Genomic DNA, 5,982 nt, shown 5'->3' on the forward strand with positions numbered 1-5,982 from the left:
TGCGGGCCAAGAAGGAGGAACCAACGTGTCGGGTCTGGTGCACGGGCGGGATCAATTATTGGCTGCAGATCTGAGTCACACCTGCGGGAGAGAGAAAGGATGATTACATGTAAAAGAAAAAAAATAGAAAAAATATAGTGACGTGGAAGCCTACATGTCAAGATCATTGGTGGTAGTGGGATGATGATGTGGATAGGCTGCATGTCAAGAGAAATAGGTTAGTGGGGATGAACTATTTAGGTATTATAGATATGAAGGTTATCAATCAACTAATCTTTCAGAGTATGCATACATTTAGGGGAAGCCTATTTTATCTTTGAAAATTAATTTCCGCATGTCATCGGTTACATATTTATCTACTCTTCAATGATTACTATTTTGTCAACAATCATCCAAAAAGGGGGAGATTGTTGGTGTAGTCCAGTGCCCCCTTGTGTTTTGTGATTGTTGTCAGAAACAGTGGGGGACTGATTGTTTGCTAGTACACACAGAGGGAAACAGTCCCTGGAGTGTCGAGAATATTTCTATAGTATTTCGAGAAGTTTGCTATAAACTTCATGAAAGTTATCTAAGCAGCAAAGATTGTGAAGCTTCGAGGAGTTTGACACCGAGAAGATTGTGTGTCAGAGATGACACCCAAAAATATTGATGACGCAAAGCAATTGCTACGGAATGCGGTGCGAGTGGATTGACTACAGTGATGAAGTTTGAAGATGGAAATAAGACATAATTCTTTTTCAAAGTTTTATTTTCTTCACTTGAGTCATAGGACCACCGTACTATTAAGAGGGGTATAAGTATTTTGAGACTTTTGCCTACTGTGATGCTTTACTGAAATCTATCCTTTGTGAGGCGAGAGAAATCTCATCAATCGAAAAGTATTCACTCTCCAGCCAGAGACGATGTTCTTCTAGGCTGCAAGAGAAATGCTCTAGCAGAGGAGTCAGCTTTACTTATTCCCCAGGTAAAGTTGTCGGGTGTGTTTGAAATCCGATTGTTGGAAACATGTTGGTTGGGCATCGACTGGGCTTCAGGCCCTTATTGGTCATTCCCATTCAGGATTGTTGTGGCTATAAATAGCCAACCCGCACTAACTAAGATGGTTGGCTGCTCTGCTTGAGATTTTAAGAACATTGATTGAGCACCCCTCTCCGATCGATTTGAGTAAATCCACTGAGAGAAAACTAATAGCCAGATAACTTGGATTGTGGTCGAGCATCAGAGTAGAACTAAGTTGAGAGTTCTTGTGCAGAGCTACTAACTTTCTAGACGGTTAGGTGTCTGTCCGAGGAGCAAGAGTAATTGTGATTTGTGAAAGCAAGGTGTGTTAAAGGTATGGAGATTGCCCATAAGAATCTACCTCGAGTGAAATTTATCTCGTGTATTTAATCACAAGTCCCTCCAACTAGACGTAGCTCGTTTGCAGAAGAGTGAACTGGTCTACCAAATCATCTGTCGCCATCGAGCACCCGTGGTTAGTTCTGTGTCCGCATTTATCTTCAGTAATTTATTCTCGGCTGATGTGTATCTCCTGTGTTGTTCGTCGGTACAATTCCATTTGCATATCATTTAAGCATATCTATCATTGTTGTAACCATGTTGTGTTGTATATTTGCATTTGTCGTGCTTAGGGTTGTTTGTCTATATTTTCGTTTGATCTTTATTTTCAATGAAATTTTAAATCTCTCATTCACCCCCCCCTCCCCCCGGTTTGGTTAATATACTCTCGATAGTATAATTTTGCTCAAGGAAGATCTTCGTATTGTCAGTTCAAGACTGAGAGATGCTAAGTCTACGGTTATGAAGGACTGGATTGACACTCTATTTGATCCATTAGATAATTCCTAGAACTCAAAGATGCTAAGTCTACGGTTATGAAGGACTGGATTGACACTCTTATTTGATCCATTAGATAATTCTTAGAACTCAAAGATGTTAAGTCAACGGTTATGAAGGACTGGATTGACACTCTTATTTGATCCATTAGATAATTCCTAGAACTCAAAGATGTTAAGTCTACGGTTATGAAGGACTGGATTGACACTCTTATTTGATCCATTAGATAATTCCTAGAACTGACATTAGCTGAGTGCCTCTTGTTCCCTTTTGTTTCATTAGTTTTCTTTTCCTCATCTTTTTTTCTTCTCTTTTTGTTTGTACTTGTATTGACTTTATTGTTTTATTATAATAATGAGTAAAATATAGCATAATGGTTGTTCTACGGTCAGTATTCAAAAGAAAACATTGGAAAATAGTTTCAATGCAAAATAGATGTGATGTGATTGTATTCACGGCCGACAATTAGTTCGAACCGCATCCGGGTCTTAAAGTAGACAACTCATGTTGGTGTCCATGGTATTATCAGCTATGAATAGAGAGCTGCAAGTGCGTGTACAATCGCGCTATCACTCAACCACACAATGCCATCCTTTATCCGAATTCGGTTACTATGAATAGGATGCCGCTAAAAGCTCACCGCATAATATCATCCATATCCAAATCAGTTTACTATCAATAGTAGTGGTCTAGCTGCTCGTTCAGCTCGTCCAAAAATTTAGCACCTGCGTACAACTAAGCATGCTTAGCAATTGTGCAGATAAGCACAACAGTGGTTTTCTTTTGCGAACTCGTTTTTTTATCTATTTATGAGATCAGGTCGATTTCCAAACAGAACCAAACACCTAGAAGTTCAGCACCATATAAATTAACCTTCACAAGAGTTTCAAAATTATTGCCGTGGTTTTTGTTCAAGAAACGGAGGGGAGTAGAAAATAATCAAAAAGTAAAATGTGTGTAGAATCTACTCTTTTGGTATCTCTGTGCGTGGCACTTAGGGGGTGTTTGGTTCAGAGACTTTTTAGTCCCAGAGACTAGAAAAAGTCCCTAGGAACCAAACGGGAGGGACTTTTTCTATAGGGACTAAAAAAAGACTCTACTAGAGAGTCTTTTTTAATTAGTCCTTAGGACTTGAAAAAGTCCTAGGACTTCTGAAGCAAACACCACGTGTAAGAAAAGAGGTGTACCACCAGACGAAAACCGACCGATCACGGTTGAACGGTGACCCATCCGGTTCCCACTACTCGCTGCACGTGGGGGCCTCAACCTCATCCATGACCAGAAGAATCTGCCACGAGTCCCCGACTGTTTACACCCAGCTCTCTCTCCCACACGTGGCGTCTCCCTTCCCTACCCCTACGGCGCGTGAGTTGTGAGCCCCAATTTATCATCCTTATCCGGTACATATCCATCCTGCGCACCTGCGAAAAAAGAAGAAGACGAGAAGCTTCTTGGCTACGTGGCGACCATCCGGCGCCCCATCAATTCGTCGGACGACTCGTAGTAGTCGGCGGGGGACATTTTACTAGCAAAGGGAAGAAAATGCGGCGGTTTTTTCTTTACTTCGCGTCGCTTGCTTTTATCCGTGGGCCTCCTTTTTAAAAGGCGCTACTTTTCTTCGCCGCTTCCAATCCCCCCTCTCTCCTCTCCTCTCTTGCGTTTCTTCCCTCTCGGCTTCTCCTCCCTCTCTCTTGACGGCGAGCGGCTATGGCGACGGTGCAGGCGGTGGCCAAAGGGACCCTGGTCTCGCCGTGCGGCAACCGGGCCGCAGGATTTGGTGCCCGGCGGCGCGGTGCCGTGGCGGCCCGCATGTCGCCCTGCGCGCCGGCGGCGGTGCAGATCGGCAGGAAGAGCCTGTTTCTTGGCGCCAGGCTCACGGTCGGTCCCAGGAGAACGAAGCTCGTTCCTCGGAATCTAGTCGCCTCACCGATGCAGGTAAATTTAATTTTCCGCTCTAGTTTATTCATTTTTCTGTTGGCTGCGATTCTCTTTTGATCGTCGGTGTCCTCTTTTTTATTTTATAATGCTATATTTTCCGGACTTAACCTGTTCTCCGCGATAAATTCGCTGATATAGTCATTCTATCCGAATCTCATCCGCATGCAGAGTTGAACACCTATATTTGACTTTCTGCTATTTTGCAACTAATCTCCAACTATTGTGGTGTGCGGGGCCAATATGCTGAGCCTGTATGTTCTGTCGCAGATGAATCTTGCGTTTGCGAAATCCACCAAGTGGTGGGAAAAGGGTCTGCAGCCCAACATGAGGGAGATTGAGTCCGCCCAGGACCTCGTCGACTCGCTGGCCAACGCCGGCGACAGGCTCGTCGTCGTTGACTTCTTCTCCCCTGGCTGCGGCGGCTGCCGTGCCCTCCACCCCAAGGTGAAAATCATGGCTGCGGAAATGTTGATAATACTGCGGAAATGAAAAATTTTGCGGTGTTCTTAAATTATTTTATTTCCCTATGCAGATTTGCCAGTTTGCTGAACAGAACCCAGATGTGCTCTTCTTGCAAGTGAACTACGAGGAACACAAGTCCATGTGCTACAGCCTCCATGTCCATGTTCTGCCCTTCTTCAGGTTCTACAGGGGAGCCCAGGGCCGCCTCTGCAGCTTCAGCTGTACTAACGCAACCGTAAGATACTAATCTGGTCATGTGCACTTTCATGCTCCTGTGAATTATAGAACGCGAGAGGAGTCAGAAGCAAACAAACTATGTTTTAAGTTCCAAGAGATCCTCCCAAACTTACCTATCAAGGCTTTGAACGTCCTCCATATAGCGTAACTTGGAGCTTACTGATAGTGTAGGGATCGAAGGTCTTTCACTGAATTTGAAGGAACATATTATGGTCTCATCTTATTCTAGACGTGTAGTCTCTTGCAGGAAGCGTATCATTTACCATTTGATGAGATGCTTACTATGGTGGCACTTGTCTTTTCAGATAAAGAAGTTCAGGGATGCGCTTGCCAAGCACAATCCGGATAGGTGTAGCATTGGCCCAACCAGGGGCCTCGAGGAGTCTGAGCTGCTGGCCTTGGCTGCGAACAAGGACCTGGAATTCACCTACACGAAGCAGCCAGAACCAGTTCCGAGTGGAGACAGGGAGGTCATTGCTCCTGGGAGCCCAAGGCTTCCTCCACCGGCAAAACCATTGGTTCGGCAGGGGTCCGGAGAGAGGACCTTGGTCTCATCAGGAAGATGAGATTGTGATGTGACGACGGTCTAAATGGGATCGCGTCCATCGGTTCTCTGTACAGTTTCTCGATTGTTGTTGGTGTGTACAGATTGTACTCTCTCATGGTTGTGTAGAGTGCAGGCTTGATAGATTTTTACTACTTGCCAAGCCTGCCCCGCCTGTGTCTGCTAGAAGCGTAGAAGTAGAAGCAATACTGTAGTAGTACCAGCAAGTATTGTGGGTAATCCTCTGCCAGTAAATTGTATGGTAGCTGAGTTAATTTGAGTGCCAATATATTCAGTTATATCGTGCCTGCGTTGCTCTTCTATCAAATACTCCTATTTTTGAGTGCCAATATATTCAGTTATATCGTGCCTGCGTTGCTCTTCTATCAAATACTCCTATTTTGGTTTGTTCCTCTTGTAGTAGTTTTGGTCATTAGAAAATCTGAAATCCAGCGGCTGCTAATACAATCTTCTCTTGCATTCTTGCATTCCCATCTGCGTGGTGAGGTAACATGTATCACATGTACTCTTTAAAGAAATTGTAGGTATTACATGTACTCTCTCTTTAAAGAAATATAAGATGACGCATAACGGTAACCTGCAAATTTTCTCCCCCATCAACGGATGCGGAAGGATGCCATCCAACCGTAGCCGTATATATTTCAAACTCCTCTTTAATAACTTTTTAACAAACCACGCCCGGATTTCGTACAAACACGATGGATTTAATTACATTTTAAATATTTAGAAAAATTTCAAATATTTAGAAAAAAAAACCGTCTCTAAACGTATCCTACGGGATTTCGTACATATTATCCTAAGGGGATTTCATGCAAACGGATTTAATTACATTTCAAACATTTAGAAAAAAAACTGTTCCTAAACCTATCCTACGGGGATTTTGTACATGTTATCGTAAGGGGATTTCATGCAAAATGACGGATTTAATTACATTTTGAACATTT

General features: G+C 43.4%; 1 pseudogene across 1 annotated transcript; it reads left to right on the top strand.

Moving 5' to 3' along the window:
• The first annotated feature begins 3,475 nt into the window (after positions 1-3,475).
• On the top strand, positions 3,476-5,384 carry LOC123097593 (thioredoxin-like 1-2, chloroplastic; annotated as a pseudogene). The gene is given in 4 exon segments (XR_006447376.1): positions 3,476-3,771; positions 4,042-4,218; positions 4,307-4,471; positions 4,779-5,384. The product of XR_006447376.1 is annotated as a thioredoxin-like 1-2, chloroplastic (transcript).
• The last annotated feature ends 598 nt before the right edge of the window (positions 5,385-5,982 follow it).

This window comes from Triticum aestivum, chromosome 4D (assembly GCF_018294505.1).
Source record: "Triticum aestivum cultivar Chinese Spring chromosome 4D, IWGSC CS RefSeq v2.1, whole genome shotgun sequence".
Taxonomy (NCBI): Eukaryota; Viridiplantae; Streptophyta; class Magnoliopsida; order Poales; family Poaceae; genus Triticum; species Triticum aestivum.